Consider the following 23,072-nt stretch of genomic DNA (forward strand, 5'->3'; position numbering starts at 1 on the left):
TATTTAATCTTTATTAAGAATCAATTTAATCCTATTGAACTGATTAAAAGATTAAACTTAAATTTCTAATCTCATTAGAAATGTGATCTTAGGTCTATCTCGATCATATTTTAAAAATTTTTTAAATAAGGTTTGCATGCAACTCTTTATTATTGATTTTAATTCTAATTTCATTTAGTTATAATAATTATAAATAAATGAAACAATTAAAAACCAACCATTGCATGCTAGACATACTTTAGTTAATTATAACATTTATAAACTAACCTAAGGTAATGTCATGCTTCATGCAATATTCATTCATTACAAATATATAATAATTATATAACTAAGTAATGAATCATGCTGTAGCATACAATCCATACATCCATTCAACCATATATTATAACACTTATAATATAAATGATATATGGATATGCTATAATGCATGCATACATATACTATAACATTTATACTATATGATACATGAGCATGCTTTGTGTAATTTAAATCATGCATATTCATATATTATATCACTTATACAAAATGATGCATGAAAATAAATGCATAACCTATGGTGGGTTTTAAAACTATATGACATACATTATGATATATAATATAAAACATACATCGCATGTATATTTATTCAAACAGTTGATGAACCGGGATAGAAGCTCTCAAAAGAAAAAAAATGAAAGGCTAACTATTACAAAATTTGAGTCAACCAGTTCGAAACAGGTGAACCGGGTCTTGAACCGCACGAACCGAACTGCTCTTCAAAGAATCACATTGTAGCTGATCGTGTAACAAAGGAACTATGCGTCGAGTTGAAGGAACTCGATTTTCAGAGATCCTTGAGCGGAAGCGGATCGTCCAAATTTCATTTTGATTGAAAATACAAATTTACAGTAAACATACAGCTTATGCATTCTATATATAAACTACAACATGCTTTTTATAAATAAATAGAGTTCAAGAGATAATACCTTTGAAAAACATTTCTTCGTGTAAATCCCTTGAATTGACATGAACTCAAAAACAACAACAAACTTGAAGACTCTCTTCAAGAATTCTTAAAACAACAAGAGATACAACTACTGGAAGCCTTTGGTATTCTTAGGGTGAGAGTCCAGGAGTCGTGGGCTCTGCCTATTTTGATTTAGAGGGTTTGAGTTTGGAGAAGGAAGATGAAGAACAAAGCATAGAACGTTTCTGTGTATTTCAATCGTTTAGCAAAAGCCTCAATCGTGTAGTCTCACTCACGTTTGTCTTTTGTCGTGTAGACTTCTTAGGAAGAAAAAGAAAACTATTTTATTTTATCCCATTTGCCACAAAAAACCAATTAACCACCCACTAACGTGGTTGGAGAGAAAATAGGATTTATTCTTCAAAATAATAAAATAATATAAATAAATATGATAACCAACTTATCATATTATATTTATAACCTATAGTTTTAATATTGTATCATATACAATATAAACAATAGTTTGTTTTCTCTATTTTATGGCATTTAATATAAATCATATTTATACTAAATTTAACAACTATGAATCTCATTCATAGAAAATATATTTGAATCCCATTCAAATATTTATTTCCTCCAATTAAACAATAATGTATCAAATACATTATGTCAATTATATCATATATAATTGAATTAATTGAATTATATCATATACAATTAAATTCCCTCTTATTAATTTGAACAATTCAAATTAACCTAAAAACTGATTCTCAACTAAATTCTTTTGAGCTACCAAGGGGACCTTATGGACTTGTAGCGTGAAGCTCCAACGGATGTGAATAATTAATTAAACTCTTTAATTACATTATTCACCATTCGTTAACTATCAGACACTCCACTAAAGACTGATAGTTGCACTCTTCGTACTACATATATATTTCTGTGTCCATTGGGTATAACTAATCAACAGTACGATGATCCTTCACAAATTGCTCGTAAGTACAACTGGACGAAATTACCGTTTTGCCCTTGTAGTTACATCTAACCCCTTAAGTAGCACTGATCCCTCTAATAAACAATAAATCATAGTCCTACTATGACTAAACCCCTCTTTGGAGAGGAGAGGGTGTGGCATCACATTGTTCAAGACTAGAAATCAGCTCTTAAGGGAGCAATTTATTTACTTACCCCTGCTTCGAGGAAGGAGTGAATTCCATATTATGTAGTTGAGTTCCCAGTTCCCCAATCAGACGAATCCCCAAAATGGTAGACTTGTTGAGTCGGCGATCTGGCCACTCTCATCCATACAAATCAAAGGACCGCCTTCATAGGCAGGAGCTCACAACTCACTCAGGATTAAGGTCAGTTATCTATAGTCATCCTAGTGAAATGAAAGTCTCTATTATGAATAGTGTTATTGATAATGGGCAGAAATGCACGTTATTACAGTGTTAAGTTATAAAATAATGCAGGGTTGCAATGATAAAAATATACATTATTGCGGCCAAAAGCATTAAGTTCACAATATTGTGGTTGCATGCATCCATCGCATGAAAACAATTAACTTATGTATTTTTGTGCAGAAAATGCGTTGACGCAAGACATAAAATGCGATCCAAAGAAATTAATTTTTGAGCACATCAAAAGATTGCGTTAACGCACGGCTATGCGATCATTTGCGCTCGCGATTATCTACTCAAGAAGGTTGCCGCATAAGAGCCGACGTAACTTGGTAGGCGCATCTGGGTGAAAAGAATAATAAATCACGATGGGATAGAAAGCTGATGACAGTCGATTCTGAATTAAGTTAACAAGCCGTTAACGACCTACTATAGCAAGTACACTCAACTTTTCGGTGACAAATATTTGGTGCATCAAACAGAGAATTAATGCCATCCGATCAGTGCAATCATAAGAGAGAAGAAGCCTTTCACCCCAAAACTCTATAAATACCAGAGGCCACCTTCAATGAAGGAGTTCGCTCAGTTAGATAATTTTTCCTTAGATAGAAGTAGCCTTGTTCTTAGTCTTCTTTTACTTAGAAGGCGGAAGCGAGGGAAGTGAGATTGTACCAAGAGATCGTTCCGGTGAACTTGGAAGAGTACCGAAGCATCGAGATCAGCGAGAGGGCCAATTCCTGCAGAAGTAGGATCATCTTTTGAGCAGAATAGTGTTAACAGTGTAAAATCCTTGGGAAGCAAGGAATTGCTACCAGGCTCTCTACCCTTATCTTCCATTGTCATTTTGTACTCCGAACTTATCTATAGAAATGGAATTTACATCTTTATATTTGTTCACTCTCTATACATTACGCATGAGTAGCTAAATCTCTCGAATGGGTTGAGACGCACTTAGCTAGCATAACTAGGGATCTTCACTCTATGCGTTTATCTTGTATTATGTATGCGTCATTTGTCCTTTAGAGATATTCGGGAGGGTAGTCTAAGGATTGAATCTAGACTTGGAAAAGTCAGGTTAGAATCTAGGATCGAGAGAGTCAGATTAGAAACGCATAATCAAGAGATAGGAGCTTAGGAATAAGCACCGTTTGCTATTAAGGCATTGTATGCATCCTAGAGGTAGGTTATGATTGTATGCGGTCAATTTGTCCTTGTGTGTATCTTGCATCATCGCATAGGCAAGAAGTAGAGACTTAGGAATAAGCTCTATAGACATTATCGCATTCATCGCATGCATCCTAGAATTAGGAGCTACCGCATTTGCATTGGGAAATGATTTGCTGTCGCATGATTGTAGCATGATTGCATTCCCAGGAAACGCTAGCTAAAGACCTTCTCAACCCGTTCCTCCGCATACTCAGTGTATTTGTCGCATAATCAATCTTTCCGCCGCATACTTTTTATACTTCAAACAACAAACCAACCAACCATTAATTTATTTATTACCGCAAAGTTATCTTAAGAATTACCGCCGTATATCGTTTTCCTTAGTCCCTGAGTTCAACCCTAGACTTACCAGGAAACTCAGCAGGATTTATACTTGGGTTCTGCTGAGAAAACTTATTGTATAAGCATTTTCCATCACCACAATTCCTTTCATTAATTCATCGCATAAAATAACGCATCAGTTATATAATGAGACTAAATATTTTGTGGTCTGGTCTTATATAAACTCTTTTATATAAATTATCCCCATTCATATATCTAATACATGATAATGATCAGATCATTTGTAACACTTTACAATATTTGTAACACCTACAAAGCGTACCATACTCGTAGTGTCACTAGGATAAGGTACCCAACCTTATCCATCTACTACAGATCATTTAGGTTATCACTTAAATATGATCCACCTGTATTTCTCCACACACATGTTTAAGTTACAATGATAACCTTGGATATTAGTTTATTGGTTTGTGGGTAATGTAACTAAAATATCACATATTTTATATACAAAATGAATAAAAATATCATATATTATTAATCACATAAGAGTTTGTTCATAAAATATTTACAAACTATAGGACCCTACGAGATTTAGGGCATCAACACCAACACGAGCATCTATGTGATTTTGAAGGAAAGATTGCATGATCGCGTAGGAAACAACTATGCAATGAGCATGAAACACTATGCGATTGTGTAGCAAGCAATCATGCGATAAGCATCTAAAGACCGCGTGATCATGCAGCAAGCAACAATGCAATGAGCAACTAAAGACCGCACGATCGTTCAACAAGCAACTATGCGATCTTGTAGAAAATGCCACACGATCATGAAGCAAACTCTACCGGTCGCGTAGCATTAGCTATGTGATCGTTTAGCAAATGCTACACGATTGTGTAGCAAAAGCTACCTGACCACATACCAAAAGTTACATGATCGTTTAGCTTTAGCTACACGATCTGGAATCTCTATTTCGTCTTCTCCATCGAAACAACGCTTTGCAACCCTTCTTTGAAGCCTCTGGAACATCACGAGCGACTCAAAACTTACAACTTACAAACTCGATTGCACCAATTAATACCCAAAAACGCAAAGGCCTTTACAAACCAAAATTTGTAAATTAAAGAAAGCCTTAAATAGAGAGTTCTATCCCAAAACATCCATCAACAAATCCATCAAAAACCATTCATCGCATAAATAAAATGCAGGTTATAAAACCCACCATTACTGTAAAACAATTCAATACAAGAATGGAATTTTTTTTTTAAAACTCAAGTCAAAACAAAGAACTCTTCGGTATTTTTTCTTTTTCTCTCTCAATCGTTTAACAACCCTTAGAGAAGAAGAAGAAAACTTTTCCTTTTTCTACTTGCCATAAATAACCACCACCCACTAATGTGGGTGGAAAGAAAAGATGGGGAAAAGAGTTGTACTACTACTACTGCTACTACTACTTCTACTACTACTATGATAACTAACTTATCATATTATATATATATATATATTAAGTTATATGTTATATCAAATATAACATATAACCTATAGTTTTAATATTTATCACAATATAAACTATAGTTTCTATTGTGATAAATATTAAATATTATTTATATTTAACTTAACAACTATGAATCCAATTCATAGAAACTATATTTGAATCCCATTCAAATACTCATTTCCTCCCATTAAGCTATCATGTATCAAATACATTATGACATATATATCATATATAATTGAAACAACTTAATTATATCATATATAATTAAATCACTCTATTAATTTGAACAATTCAAATTAATCCAAAAACTGATTCTCAACTAAATCCTATTGAGATACTAAGGGGACCTCATGGACCTGTAACTTGAAGTTCCAACGGTACATGAATAATTAATTAAACTCTTTAATTACATTATTCACCATCCGTTAATTGTTGGACACTCCACTAAAGAACGATAGCTGCACTCTTTATACTACATATATATTTCTGTGTCAATTGGATATAACCAATCACCAGTATGATGACCCTTCACAAATTGTTTGTAAGTACAGTTGGGCCAAATTATCGTTTTGCCCCTGTAGTTACATCTAACTTCTTAAGTACCACTGATCCCTCTAATGAACAATAGATCATAGTCCAACTATGACTAAACCCCTCTCGGGTCAGGAAAGGGTGTGGCGCCACATTGTTCAAGACCCGGAATCAGCCCTTAAGGGAGCAATTTATCTACTTAACCCTTGTTCGGTTGCTAAGTAGGTGTCGTTAGTTCTACCTAACCTGAAAAAACAATATTTATAAAGCTTGAACAACAACCTAACTAACACATAGTTAAGTGGAAGTAAGTGTTCGATCCACAGGGAAGGTTTTAATTCTTATCCTTTCTTAACTTACCTTGACTATTAAAGTAATAAAATGGGGAGTTGATAAAATTGAACAAAAAGTATTAGAAATCAAAAGATAAAAGATGAATGTAAACAAGTAAAGAATGATCTTGCTTCTAGTTCAAGTTAGACGTTCAATGCAATTCCTATCATCGAATTCTAAAAGTTTGTTGACAATCGGATTATGCTCACAACTACTCGCTCAACTAGATCAAGCTAGCCTCTACAAAGGCCGACAACTAGCAATAACCTAGTCGGGAGAGCGTCCTAAACATTGATTAAGGTTGGATAGGCCAAACCCTAATCAACCTACATGGTTCTGCTTCTATTGTGTTCGATAGTGGCCATATAGAATAGAAAACATGCGCATTAGGTCCTAGGATTCAATTGTGTTGATTAATTGTTAAGGTAGCTTACTCTATTAACCAAAATTTCTCCAAATCTAGTAATTAGTGCATCCTAGGATAACCATCAAACAAACAATTACTATTGCCTCTTAAAGATCTTGGCTAGACATTCCATCGAACATATTGAAAGAAACATATTCAACAACGAGTGTGACAAAGTATCTATGCTATACATGTTCAAGATTTAGATCATTCAATATTCTCAAGAATTAAAATCAAATTCAAGAAAGCATAAATCAGATTGCAATTGAATAAGAAAGTAGAAAACTCAAAAGAATTTGTAAGACAACTCAAAATAATTTTCAAGAACCCTTGAAATAGAAAGAAGATTCAATCAAACTTCACAAATTCATTGAAAAATTGTATGAAGAATTACAAGAGATTTGTTTACATTTCGACAAAAAAAATATAAAATCTAACCTAAATTGGAGCAAGAATTACCAAAGAAGTGAAACAACTCGGAGAGAGATCCCAGCCTCCATGGATTTTCTTCCTCCCCTTTGCAAAAATGAAAGAAAAATCATTTATAGTATGCAGACTCATAATCTGTAGGTCCATAAGGTCCCTCTGCTACCTCGTAAAAGATTAAACCTTGGATTAGAAAATTGAGAAAATTTTGAAGTGTTCAAGTTCAAAATTTAGGGTTTGGATAATTATATTCGATATAATTAGACATTTAAATTTATCAAAATTAAACGTATTTGGAGAGATTAAGATATTTAAATGTTGATTTAAATATTGTTTACATGAATAAGATTCATGTTTGAATTGAGTATTTTATTAATTTAATATTTGATATTAAATTATTAATTATTTATTTAATTAATTAATTAAAATTAAATCATTTTTCATTTTAAATTCAATTTATGAAAATTTAATTAAGGTTTTAAATTATTCTTAATTGAATTAATTTAAAAATTGAAAAATGAATTTGAAAGTGGAAATTTCCAACTTTTGAAGTTGGTAGTGGATTTTCCACATTTTGACACATTGCCCACTCACTTAATGCTAATTGAGGTGTCAATTAGCTCAAAGACTAAGTGCTTGCATGCTTTAACTGATTAAAAGAAATTCAATTTCAGAATTGGAAAAGTTTTGCATGTTGAATTTCCGAAAATTATGAGAATTTGTGAAATTCTCTCAAACCCTCTTCTTCCCCTTTTGAAATCCATCTCAACTGAGAGTTCCACCACTCAATTCCAAGGCTGAGAATAGTGGAGAAGACTCTCTTGGTGGTCTACTACTGATTTGAAGGTCAAATTTGAGGAGTATAGCAAGGATCAAGAGGGATTCTTCAAAGGTATACATCATATGAAACCTTATTTCTTTTGAAGCTATTTTACACATGCTTTTGTAGCTCAAATTAAGTGTAATCATAGTACTTAATGATTATGTTTGCTTCTGAATTTTGCTTGTTTATTCCATCAAATCCTTCGTGAACAAAAGTTCATAATATACTCAGGATTGAGACTAAGTCGCCTAGGTCATCTTATTGAAATAGGAACCAAACTAGTCAATGGTGTTACATCTAGTGGTTACTATTTCGCGGTTCAATCTTATGCAAACTCATTGCATAGGATACCCTTTTTCACATGTCACCTATATGAACGCATTGGATCATTATGTGTGTATCAAATATAAAGTAGATCGTATCCATAGGTTACCAGGATAAGGTACCCAGTCTTATCTCTATACGATAGACCCTTTAGGCTAAATCTTGAAAATTGTTCCTTGTATGTCTCCACATACAGTTCAAGACTCATAAGGAAAATTTAGATGATAGTTTATTGGATTTAGGGTTATTAAGACAAATTAGACAAAAATACAAATAATAACATTTATTGATTTAATATCTATAACTTTTTATTAATAACGACCAACCGACAAACTCCCACTTAAACTAAAACTCTAATTAGTGGGTTGTACACAATCAAAGGGGGATTATTGTAAATAAATACAATAAACTAGGGTATCCATGTACCTATTACATTTCTCCCACTTACCCTAGATTATCCAATGTATATGTCTCATAGACCTAGACTGTCTAGATGACCCTCATACACTTTCACCAAGAGAGAGCCTTCTTAAATAAATCAGCAATAGCTATGGCCTCATTGTTGTCAGTATTAGGGGATGGTCAAGTCCATATTTGAAACCATTCCAAATCACTTAGGAACTTCCTTAGCCAAACTTCTTCCTTTTCTGCTTCACAAGCAGCCACATGAGATTCCATAATAGAATTTGCAATGTATCCTTGCTTGGTGCTACACCACACTACAACTCCCCATTTAAGGTAAACATTGATCTTGACAAAGGTTTTTAAGAATCCTTGTCAGTTAGAAATCAGAGTCGGTTTATCCTATATGGATCAAATCCTTAACTGTATATACCAGCTTGTAGTCCCTCATTCTTCTAAGATACTTGAGGATGTTATTAACCGTTGTCCAGTGGTCTTACCCTAGATTGGATTGGTACCTACTAACAATTCCCACTACATAAAAAATGCAAATTAGACAACAATAAAAATAATAAAATTTATTGATTTAACATCTATAACTCTTTATTGATGACAATCAATTAATAACATTTACTATCTACGAGTTTTAAGGCATAAAACCCAACAGTGTTTAGGGTAAAAATTTTTCCTCCCAATACTCTTATCAAATATATATAAAAGCTACAGTTTTCTCTTGCCTTCATCATCTCTTCAATGACTCTCTCCTATTTTACTTCAATGAAATTTCATTTTCTTTAGTTGGCATCAGAGCCCCTGTCAAACGATTGAGGGCCTATAGTTTTCATCTTTTGCTTACTACTTTGTTCTAGGGTTTTCTCATAGTGTGAGTAATCAATTATCTACGATGGGAATAAAAGGACCAGAGATTCATCTTCATTGATTTCTCAGACGTTTAGCTCAGGTAAAAAAATTTCTATTATCAAATTTATTGATGATAACTTTCTTCTATGGAAATTTTAGGTTACAACTACTTTAGAAGGATACGATCCTTAACGGTACCTTCTATTAGATTTAGTGTCCTAAATCTCATGGATCTTGTAGTTTGTAACTTTTAAATACAAATTACTTATTTAACAACATAGAAGTATCTTATTTGATATTTAGATAGAATTAACTCAATCTAATAAACTAAGATTCGAGATTGTTTAATGTAACTTGAACAGTATATGGTAGACATACAAGTGGATCATGTTCAAGTAATAACTTAAAAGGTTTGTAGTACATGGCTAAAGTTTGGTGCCTTATCCTAGTAACACTGTAGATACAACCCACTTTGTAATTACTACATGAATTGTCATATTACAGAGGATATGATCCATATTGTTCATGTGGAGACATGTGAGTGGGGGTATCCTGTATAAAAATTTTATATAAGACCGAAACGCAAAATGTCTAGTTTCTCTATAAACATTGTTGCTTGTAGAAACTAACATTTCACTAGGATGACCATAGGTGACTTGATCCTTAATCTTGGGTGAGTTGTGAACTTCTATCTATGAGGACTATCCTTTGATCTGTATGGGTGGAATTGGTCTGCTTCGCCGACTTAATATGCTTACCATTTTGGGGATTTATCTGAATAGGGAGCTAGGAACACAACTCCAGAAGGTGGAATTCACTCCTTGTAGATATGGAAAGTAGATAAATTATTCCCTTAATAGTTGACTCCAGATCTTGAACAATGAGATCTCACTCTCTCATTAGCCTGAGAGGGATTAATTTATAGTAGGATTATAGACTGGTTGTTCATTAGAGGAACCAATGGTATTTAAGGAGTTAGATGTAACTACAGGGGTAAAATGATAATTTGACCCAATTGTATTTATGAGCAATTTGTGAAGGGTCAACTTACTGTTGATTGGTTATATCTGTGGACACAAAACTGTATCTACAGTACGAAGAGTGCAACTATCGGTCTTTAGTAGAGTGACCGCAGTTAATGAATGTTGATTAATCTAATTAAAGAGTTTAATTAATTAATCTCATATCATTGGAGCTTCTAATTTGTAGGTCCATAAGGTCCCCTTATTAGCTCATTAAGGATAAATAAGAAATAATTGTTTTTGGATTTGAATTGTTCAAATTATTTACGAGAATTTAAGTTATTAATTATATTAATATGATTAATGTTATGTATAATGTATATTGATACATTATAATATATAGTTAATTATAAATATGATTTATAATTAGAACTATATAATATGCGATAGAATATTACTTATATAAATAAGATTTGTATAAAAACTATAATTAAAATTTAATGTGAATATGATTCATAGTAAAATTATAGGTTATAAGAGAGACTTATATTATAATATGATTATAATGCATATTATATAGTTTGTTAATTAGTGTCGCCACGTGTCCGAGATGAAATGGAGCGGTCGACGTCTTAAAAAAGGGTTATTTTAAAATAAAATAAAAAGAAGTCGCCACCAATCCTTTTTATGGTGTGATTGGACATCAAAATAAAATGAACAATTTTTTAAATAAAATTCAATAAAAATGGTATGCAAAAACTAGAGTTGAGTCCGTGACGTTTGTGTATGGGGAAGGTGTTAGCACCCTCCAACAATTGTTTGAAAAACGATGGGCAAATTTTAAATCTTGAATCGATTTTTTTAAAGAAATTCATTTGGAAAAAATGTTTTAAAACAAATGTCTTATTTTATACTCATTACTCCAATATTTGAAATAATGATCCCATAAAATATGGAGATAAATTTCATCGATTTAGTTATATTACAATTGAGGAAAAATTCCTCACCTCAACAATGCAAGAAATTATTACAATATCTCAAAATCCACCATAGGTATAGCCTTTTAATAAAGAAATTTTTAAAAATATTAATTAAATTCATTTCTTTTGAGATCAAATCTCGGACTCCCAAAGATGTGATCCCTCACCTCAAGAATACTAAGAAATCGGATTTCCAAATTTCCTAGATTCCATCATAGGAATTTTTTAGGAAAAAAACGCGGTCTTAAAAGAAAAAAATTATTAGAAAACCTTTTGAAATAATTTATTAATTTTTGAATGTTCAAAAACACCCGAAGAATGTAACTTAAAGAAAATAAATTAGATGGCTTAAAAAGAGTTTTAAAACTTAGATAAATTTAGAGTAGAAATAAAATAGGATTTGATATGAACATTACATAAATAAAACATAATTAAAGAAGCATCATAGTAAATTAAACAAACTGAAAAAAAAAAAAATTAGAATTTTAATAAAAAAAATATTGAAAATGGATCTCGAATTCCCAAAGAATCGACTTCCTCACTTCAAGATTGTAGAAAATTGGACTCTAAATATTTCTAGAATCCATTGTCAAAAATTTTAGAACAACATCCTTCAAACAAATATTTAATAAAAGAGATTAAAATTCATTTAATAAAACTTAAAAGGAGTTAATTTCAAAGATTTGAAAATAAACTTAAAAGTGTTGAAAAGGCTAGAGAAATTTTGCCAAAAAACATTAATTTAAATATGCAAAACTACATTGGCAAAATATACAATTTAACGATGCATTAAAAGTAATAAACGAAAGAACGATGATATTTACAAAGATATTAAAAATTTAATAAGCATATAGGGATTTAAGAGAGGTGCTAGAAGAGAAAATAAAAGGGGTGTTGTTGATCTTTAGGTTCTTTTGGGAAATGGTGGCTAGCTATGGTTTTTTAGAAGAGAAAATAAGGATTTTGGATTGTTGTGGATGAAGTCTCTCTAGGGTTGAGAAATGGGGGGATTGGGGTTGAAGGGGACTAGCTATGTTTTTTTTGGAAGAGAAAATAAGGATTTTGGGATTGTTGTGGATAGATACTCTCTAAAGTTGAGAAAGGGGGAATTTGGGGTTGAAGAAGGCTAGCTCCCTAGGTTTCTAGAGAAGAACGAGAGGTTTTTTTTTCTAAGAGAAAATAAAGATTTATATGAAATTGTGGCTTAGGTTTTTTAGGAGAGTTGGTATTTAAAACCCATTTAATGATTTTTATTTTAGATTTGAAAGTTCACCAAACTTGTCTTAGGAAGGACAAATTTTGGATAACCAAAAACAAATTCAAACTTTTTTTCATATTTGCTTTGTTTTGTTCCTCAGTTTTTTTACATTGACTAAATTGATTATTTTAACCAAACTTATGAAATAAAAGTTAAAAAGAGGTAAAAAAAAAAAACTAGCATAAAAAGTGAAAAATTATCAAATTAAAATTAACAAAATTAAGACAAATTAAAATAATAACTAAATTTATTTTACATAAGACCGGACAAAGATAGGTGGCTATAATTAGTTAACTAACTATATAGTGTACATATTATATTATTAATTATTAATAATATAATTATAACTCCCCATGACAGGGGAAGTATTTTGCAGATCGTGAGAGTGAGTTATCCCTCACTCTTCTTTAAAACCTGTGTTCTTTGAAAACACAGAGTGATTTTTTCCTCTCTAAAAATTCAAAACTCTCTCTCACAACACAGAGATCTTTCACTTGTAAAAAAATTCCCTCTGCCAAAAGTAACAAAGAAGGAGCCCACACGTCCTTTCCTTGTTTCAGAGAATAATGAGATTACTAAGTGGTGGTGTCTGAAATTGAGGAAAAGTCTCGCTATTTGCCTAGAACTGTTCCGTTCGTGTTCTTGGAGAGGATTTGCATAAATAAGAGTTTTTCCTTAAGGGCTAGTCTTCTCTTCTTTAACCTCTATAGATTGCATGCTTAGTTTTATTAAATATTTATCCTGTGATAATTTTAGTTTGTTAACTTCTCCCAATTTCACCATTTATCAAATTGAATTCAAACCATATTGCGTTCACACGCTTCTGTGAGGAATTCGATTCCTTCATCTTCAACTCGAATCGAAACCTCCGTCCGAATTTATCATCATCAAAAGAGAGAGATACTATCATGACTACTTCATCCTCGTCTGGTAAAGCTCAAATTCCTAATCCTAAATATAAGAAGTGGAAGCATCAGGATTGTCTTATTTCCTCATGGCTACTTGGATAAATGAGTTTAGATATTTTGAATCAGATGTTGAATTGTCGTCCAACTAAAGATATTTGGACTATTGTTCAAGGTATTTACTCTGCTCGATGTCTTGTTCAAGCCATGCAATTCAAAAGCGAGCTTCAAAATATGAAGAAAGGAGTCATGCCTTTAAAGGAATACTTCGTGAAGATCCGACAAAAGCCTATATCTCGGGATGATCATATCATATAAATTCTAGCTTGATTCTTCACTACAAAACTGGGATTCATGACATTTAAAAACTTTCAAATTTAAAATTTGTGATAATTATTTTCGGTTATTGTATCACCGGTAAAGTATGAGCATCAATAAAAGTTTTTTAAAAATGTCATAATTAGTCTTCTCACGACAATAAATAATTATCAATAATGAATAATTACTAACAATAATAAACTGTCATTATCAAATATATTATGATAGATTAATATTGTCATTAATTAACTCAAAATTGGGTATTTTATGCAACATTATGAGTATTGACGATAATTATAAAATGTCAAAAAAGTATATACAGTGATTTTTTTTCTTTTCAAGAATATATGAACCATGACACTTTATTGTCAAAAATATTTGAACCATAACTATTTTACGTCAATAAATGTTCTATCATGATACATTTTTATTGTCACAAAGTTTCATATTTATGCATTTTATATTGTTAATAAAATACCCGTCTTGATAGTTCGTTGGTTTTCTTTAACCTTGTCATTACACACATGATTTTCATCATCAACTAATAGCATTTTAACACAAAATAGATACAAACATAAATAAGAACTTCATATATAAGAATAAAGTTGATAACATTTCTAAAGAAACTAAATACAAGGAAACTATCAAATGTCCCTAAAGGGGCATATACAAACAAACTAATAACCAAACTTGGTAATTTTTTTTATAAAAAAAACTAAATACAACAAGGTATTGTCACATGTAACTAAATTACAACAAGTTTTGTCACTAACCAAAAGTCAGTCACTTGTTTGATAACTTCACCACTTTTGTAGGTTCGTGCAAGACCTAGTAAAAACACAACATTCACTTTAGAGTACAACTCAATATATCAATATCAACAATAACCACAATAAATCTATTTTTAGCTTTTTCATCCCCTAAAAAATTTTCTTAGTAATAGTTAAAAGTAAAGTGACTAATTCATTGAATATCAAAGTTTTAAGATCAACTAAAGCTATTAAAGAGAGTAATACAATCCATTAATTAAAGCTATTGTAAATACTTGGAATTCAAAACAACCATATAAGAGTTTAAGATTGGCTGGATCGGAAGTTACAAAAAAAATTCTAAAAAGAAGTTTAAAGTAGAAATATATACTTTAAATGTTACTAACATAGTTCTAAAATCTTAATCAACACTTCTTTCTAACTAAACTCAACAATGTAACTCGTTCACAAAAACAAGTTTAATAGAAATCATAAACAAATAACTTATCAACCCAAATAATTAAAGTTATCAAAGCAAAGAGAAAAGATGGATAGCAACCAAATAAATTGAACAATGCATAAACATAAACATTAGAATTTATAAGCTTGCAAATGTTAAAGCACTCACTCAATCCATTATCTAAAAACAACTTAAGTTTACCAAATTAAAAAAAAAAAAAAATGGAAACAAGACTTTTTATTGAATTAATGAAATGAGTATAATGCTTAAAGAACAACATATGGAACAAAATGAAGCTTAACAACAAGTGAAAATACAAGAACATAAATAGGCCGAATCAAACAAACTAGTTAAGAAGTAATAAACGCATTCCAATTTAAGCTAAAATCTTAAATAGAGTAATCAGCAAATAATTTAAAAAGATAACACCACCCAAAGCTCCGCCATGTGAAGGATCACGAAAGTGACCAATGTTCACTATCCATACAAGTGCACGAATTCCAGAAATAACCTAATTATGGCAAGAAGATAAAAAATCATGGCAAAGATAGATGGTAGAATATCAACAAACTAATGTGAGCTTCAAGAAATGGACTTCATGGAAATTAACTTCACTTGAAACTTGATTACGACAAAACCCAGAAACTTAAGTTAGATTCTTGAACATCCAAATGATGAATAATTAAACAAACATGGCAGAAATTTACCCAATACCCAGAACAAGCCATGATTTTGTTGTTTCTTGTCCATTGTACAATATTACAGAACTTAATTCTTGGTAATTAGCCCCTAAACGAACCTGGTTATAAAAAACATAGTGACAAATAGATTGGTTAAAGGAAATTGGGGCCATGTGAGATTGAGAGTAATTCAAACATCTTAATCACAAATGGATGCTTTTGAGTAGGAATACAAAAAATAAATAAATAAATGCATACATTCGTTGACGAGATCTTAGTATTTGAAAGACAATGTATTACTTTTCTTGATGGTTGCCCGATGAATGACTGTCACAAGTCGGATTTTAGTAGAACCACTTTTCTAAAAAGTTCCCCTGTGACAATTGGAACAATAGGAAGACTTTTAGAATCTAAACGCTGAGCAATCCAATCAAAAAACGTTGGCACTTCAGAGAAGTCAAATGATCAAAGAAATCCCCAGCCAATAAATATTCAAATATTAACAACATTCATGACTCATGTTCAGGAGCAAAAAGCAATGGATTCATTGAAAATGTACTTGGAATTGATATTGCCAACACACAAAAAAGAAAATAGCAAATATTGATAATAGAAGACTCCAAAATCTAATCTACTAAAGAAGAAAAGAAAAGGAAACAACAAATAATACCGAAATACATGCAACACATTCATTTAATTAGAAAAGTTAACCCAACTTATACCATTAAGCTTAGATAACATTCTAAATCAAGAATTTAGAAGGTGAAATTAAGGACCTCCGGTAGGGGAAATGAATTGAAATTGAAGCAAGAAAGAAGTTCGCCAAACTCACAACAGTTGAATCAAACTAATCCACCAGTCCAAATGATTTCAAACACCCAACTCCATCTAACCCATGTCAACCATTGTTACTTTCTCTTTAAACTTGGAAAAATTAAACAAACAAATCATGGTAAATAACCTAAGAGGATAATGTAACATATGCTTATCTCAAGTTAGTTCTTTTAATTAAATGAATAGTCCGATAACATTTATGTTACTGAAAGACTCGAAATCAAGTAAGAACATTGCAGCTGACAGTTGAACAGTTGTCGACTTCTTTCTGTTAAATGTTGTAACCACCAGAGCTCATCATTATTGACCGAATCGCCTGCACATATATAAACGAAATCAAACGAGAGATTAATGTAAGAGTGAATAGAAGTTGAGAGAGCAAAACATTTCGTTCTGTAATACGTTGAAGAGTAATAAAAGAGAACCTCCCAATTTGCACAGTGGACGTAGGCCTTTTGCCAAACCACTTAAACTCCTGTGTCATTTCTTCTTCCTCTACGATCGTTTAAGTTTTGCTAAAGTATCGTTTATACAATCGTATAGTTCCTATCGCATCGTGTACACGATCATTTAGCTTTGTGCTCAATCATCTATACGATCGTTTAGCTCCTCAGTTGTCGTCTATACGATCATCTAACTTCAGTCAACTGTCGTCTACACTATCATTTAACGTTTCCTCCTATCGTTTACTTAATTGGCCTATTGTTTAGTTATTGGTGCATCATTGATGATGAAAAATTAGATGTCAATTACTTGACGACTAAAATTATATGGACGCAATATGCGATGCATGTCTTAAGGTATGCGTTGATTATCATGCGTGGTCATGCACTAGACTTACAGTATGCGTTAACAAATGTATGCGATGACCATACGTCATGTAACAAGTTTTCTTGCGCTCACATCAAGTATAATGCGAACACAAATTTTTCGGGTGATCCGAGGTCGAACTCAGGGACTTGTAGCTAGACGTATGCGGTAATGTGCATGCCGCGGTTGAATAAAAGAATGATGGAGGGGTTGTTAAGCTAACACTACTCCTTCTCCTAACTAACAGACAATGCAATGAGAATATGAATGAAAGGTAGAGACACGATAACTATTGACAGGAAGTAAATGGTTGGAAAAATAGATAAAATGTGGAGATGTCTTCACTGCAACCCTTAAGATTGATCGCAAGGGCAACCTTAGTCAACGCAAGCTATGCGATCATGCTACACACACTTGAGCCTAATTCTAGGATGCATGCGATGTATATGCAATAGTGCCGAGAAGCCTATGCCTGCCTAAACCTCCATAACCCGCTCACGTGCTCTCGCAGCATGAGCATGATAGCCACATACCACCGTATCCTACTTCTGGACGCATGCAATATCCTATCAGTAGGGTGCATATGTTGTGTGATAGCAAACAGAGCTTATTCCTAAGTTCCCTATTCTTGCTTATGTATTCAAATCCGCTCTCTCGAGTCTTAGATAAGGGTTTTAGACTACTCTCTCAAGTATGCCTAAATGATGAATGATGCGCTCATAAGACAAGGTAACCGCATGAACTTGTCTGATGCAAGATTATTCCTATCCCTATTGAACAATAACTTATATTGCTTAACGCGACCAACCACTTACCCTCCCGGGCGGTTAGTTGTTGTTGACTTTACTCATAGACAAGCGTTGCATCTGCTTATAGATAGGCGTTGCTACAGCTTCACACTAAGCAAACAAGGTTTTCTCACACACTCACGCAACGCACACCTCTCGGTGGTTTGCTATATGCTTTATATCTTTACTCCACATGACTAAGTATGCGATACTCTAACAATCTCATTAAGTGATGCAATGAAAGTTAAGGATGCCAAGTAAAGAAGATGAAGATGGAATCGAAGGAAACACAGAAATGCATTGAACACATAATGTATTAATTCCTTAATCCCAAAATGTAATACAATACAATATAAGAAAAGAAGAGAAAATGAAATGACTAGCTGGAAGCAATGTCTTGCTTCCAGCAAATGTGTGTCAAGGCTGCCGGTGGTGCCATGGTTGGGCTGTGGAGCTGACTCTCCTAAGATCTAGCTCCGATCGAAGGCTCCGGTCATCACTCAGAATGGATGAAAGAGGTGAAGAACTCTCAAGCTTTCTTCTCACGCATTTTTCTGGATCACAAGGATCCACCTTAAGGCGAACCTCAGGCGAAAACCTTGGATGATTTGAACTTCTACTCATCGGTTTCTATATATAGAGCTTGGATCACCGACAACATTAATGGACTGCTCTGATTCTGACATTTGCGGCGCATTAGTCCTTTTCTGAATCTCTGCTTCTAACAGCGTGGTAGATGAAATGTCAACATTATCTTTTGATTTTCCCGAGATATGCATTGATGCGTTCATTCCACCAACCTTGCATTGATCCTTCTATTATGCGTTATCATGTAGTCCAAATCGTACAGTGATCGCATTCGTTTAATACCGCAACTTCTACACGATGAATGAAATTGCTTGACGATCGCAACTCCTATGCGATGGACGTATGCGGCTGATTACCACAACACCCATGTGTTGATCGAATGCATTCGCCTTTGTGATGGAGAGTTTCTCCGCATTCGGTCGTCTATGCGGTAGTCTGGCTTCCGCGTTTGCGTCCATTTCCTACGTTAGCTACAAAAATAGAACATTGAACGCATAATAACGCACAATAATGGGTTAGCCGAGATTCTCAATGTTGAACACCGCAAGTTCATTTTCTCATAAATTCCTAACATAATTGCCGCATATTCTACTTAACAACCCTCATACTTCTAAATAAAAGGCCTAAGATGACATGCAGACACCTCCAAACTTAGAATCATGCTTGTCCTCAAGCATGCGTTATACTCAAAAAATTCTTAACTTACCTTCTTGCTTTCCTTTGCAATGACCAGCTCCTCAGAATATAATTTACTCATACCTCTAACCATCGCCGCAATGCTCTCTTCCACTTTGGCTGCTTCTTCAAAAAGATCTTTTCTAAGTTTAGATCCCACAAGCCTTTGCTCAAAAACTTTTTATTTCTCTTTGCAACTTTGCGTTTAGATTTTGAGAATGCATTCATTCAAAACATTTAAAAAATTTGCGATTACTTATTTGAATGCGGCGTTGAACCTGGTTACGCTCTTCATTTTGGCTTACCTCCACGTGTGTCATGTGGACATCCAACTTTTATTACGTTCCATATTCAATTCAACTCTTGTCTTGCTTGATTTGGCTTGCACCGGACAGAAGAGTTGAACTTATGCGTTGATCCTAACGACTTACTTTCGTTTTGGCTTGCCCTCACCTGTGTCATGCGAACATCCAACTACAGGTTAGTGCCTTTCACAACTTAACTCTTATCAACATGGGTTTCCCCATTCTGTTGACAATGGAGTTATTATTCTAAAAAATTCTCTTCACTTTTTTTTTTTCAAACGATCGCAATGCAATGAACGCAATTCTCCGAGTCCGCTGGCACCCCCAAACTTAGAGGTTGGCAGCATTCTCACTGTAAAGCTAAAAACAAAATTACAAGAATGCGATAACAAATTTTTGAGCAAAGGTTTACACAAAATAAAAATTAAGACTTTCAAACTTTGAAGAAGCTAATTAAAGTAGGGAGTGCCTTTCAAAGCTTAGTTAGAAGATGCGGTGAATTATACGTACCATCGAAACACTGTAAAGCACGCAATTGGGAAAATAGAATTTCAAAAGGATAATGCATAAAAGATAACAAGAAAAGACCTTAGTCGGAATAACGCATGCGATCATGCGTTGGAATCCACACGATTGAACCCATGCGTTGAAGGATGAAAGAAATTCTTTTGATGTACTGCGCATCGAGGAGAATTATTTTTCGCACCTACAAGAAATAAACACACCACAACCAAGGAAGCAGCCGCATATCTAAAATAACAATAAAAATAGAAATAACTAAACTACAAAAGCAAGGTAAAGATAGAGTAGAAGACGTCCCTGGAGAGATTGGAGTGTTATCACTGCAAGGAGTCTTCCATGCAGGAGATTTCTCTCAATTGCTTAGGTCAAGGGACTTGCCCGGACGATTGGAACTTCCGGAAATTGTTGGGCGCATGGTTGCCACCATGTGCTTAGAATTACCTTCAGCTCATGTGACTGATTGCCCTTCCACTTTTGGGTCAATACTGGCTTTCAGTGCATCGCCTACATTTCAATATTGGTTTGAAACTTGGTTTCACAAGCTGCAATACTCTCAAGATAAAAAGGTTGCCTGCAGAGACATAAAACTCAACAAATAATTAGCTGCCAAGTCCCCGGCAACAGCACAAAAAACTTGGTGATGAAAAATTAGATGTCAATTACTTGACGACTAAAATTACGTGGATGCAATATGTGATGCATGTCATAAGGTATGCGTTGATTATCATGCGTTGGTGGTCATGCACTAGACTTACAGTATGCGTTAACAAATGTATGCGATGACCATGCGTTCTGTCACAAGTTTTCTTGCCCTCACCCGAAGTATAACGCAAACGCAAGTTTCTTGGGTGATTCGAGGTCGAACTCAGGGACTTGTAGCTAGACGTATGCGGTAATGTGCATGTGATGGTTGAATAAAAGAATGATAGAGGGATGTTGTTAAGCTAACATTACTTCTACTCCTAATTAACAGACAACACAATGAGAATATGAATGAGAGGTAGAGACACGACAACTATTGACATGAAGTAAATGGTTAGAAAAATAGATAAAATGTGGAAATGTCTTCAGTGCAACCCTTAAGATTGACCGTAAGGGCAACCTTAGTCAACGCAAGCTATGCGATCATGCTACACACACTTGAGCATAATTCTAGGATGCATGCGATGTATATGCGATAGTGCCGAGAAGCCTATGCCTTCCTAAACCTCCATAACTCGCTCACGTGCTCTCGCCGCACGAGTGTTATAACCACATACCACCGTATCCTACTTCTGAACGCATGCAATATCCTATCTGTAGGGTGCATACGCTGTGTGATATCGAACAGAGCTTATTCTTAAGTTCCCCATTCTTGTTTATGCGTTCCAATCCGCTCTCTGGAGTCATAGATTTGGGTTTTAGACTACTCTCTCAAGTATGCCTAAATGATGAATGATGTGCTCATAAAATAAGGTAACTGCATGAACTTGGCTGACGCAAGATTATTCCTATCTCTAGTGAATAATAACTTACATTGCTTAACGCGACCAACCACTTCCCTCCCGGGCAGTTAGTTGTTGTTGACTTTACTCGTAGACAAGCGTTGCATCCGCCTATAGACAGGCGTTGCTACAGCTTCACACTAAGCAAATAAGGTTTTCTCACACACTCATGCAACGCATATCTCTCGGTGGTTTGCCACATGCTTCATATCTCTACTCCACATGACTAAGTATGCGATACTCTAACAATCCCACTAAGTGATGCAATGAAAGTTAAGGATTCTAAGTAAAAAAGATGGAGATGGAACCGAAGGAAACACAAAAATGCATTTAACACATAATGTATTAATTCCTTAATCCTAAAATGTAATACAATAAAATATAAGAAAAGAAGAGAAAATGAAATGACCAGCTGGAAGCAAGAAGCAGATCTATGTCAAGGCTGCCAGTGGTGCCATGGTTGGGCCGTGGAGCAGACTCTCTCGAGATCTAGCTTCGATCGGATGAATGTTCTCACGCATTTTTCTGGATCACAAGGATCCGCCCTAAGGCGAACCTCAGGCGAAAACCTTGGATGATTTGAACTTCTGCTCATCGGCTTCTATATTTAGAGCTTTGATCGTCGACAACATTAATGGACTGCTCTGATTCTGACATTCGTTGCGCGTTAGTCCTTTTCTAAATCTCTGTTGCTAACGGCGTGGTAAATGAAATGTCAACATCATCTTTTGACTTTCCCGAGATATGCGTTGATGCGTTCATTCCACCAACCTTGTATTGATCCCTCTATTATGCATTATCGTGTAGCCGCAATCGTGCAGTGACCGCATTCGCTTAATACCGCAACTTCTACACGATGTTCGCAATTGCAACTTCTACATGATGGACGCATGCGGCTGATTACCGCAACACCCATGCGTTGATCGAATGCGTTAGCCTTTGTGATGGAGAGTTTCTCTGCATGCGTCATCTATGCGATAGTCCGACTTCCGCGTTTGCATCCACTTCCTGCGTTAGCTACAAAAATAGAACATTGAACGCATAATAACGTATAATAATGGGTTAGCCGAGATTCTCAATGCTGAACGCCGTAAGCTCATTTTCTCATGAATTCCTAACATAATTGCCGCATATTCTGCTTAATAACCTTCATATTTCTAAATAAAAGGCCTAAGATGACATGCATTTCTGCATGTCGTCAATCATCTACACGATCGTGCAGATTTTTGGTAAACGATAGAATGATTTTCAAGCTTCTACATTCTCTCTCCTGACTCTTGAATTTTTATCAACCGTTA

This window comes from Benincasa hispida, chromosome 10 (genome assembly GCF_027475165.1).
Source record: "Benincasa hispida cultivar pf3 chromosome 10, pf3_genome.v1.1, whole genome shotgun sequence".
NCBI classification, from domain to species: domain Eukaryota; kingdom Viridiplantae; phylum Streptophyta; class Magnoliopsida; order Cucurbitales; family Cucurbitaceae; genus Benincasa; species Benincasa hispida.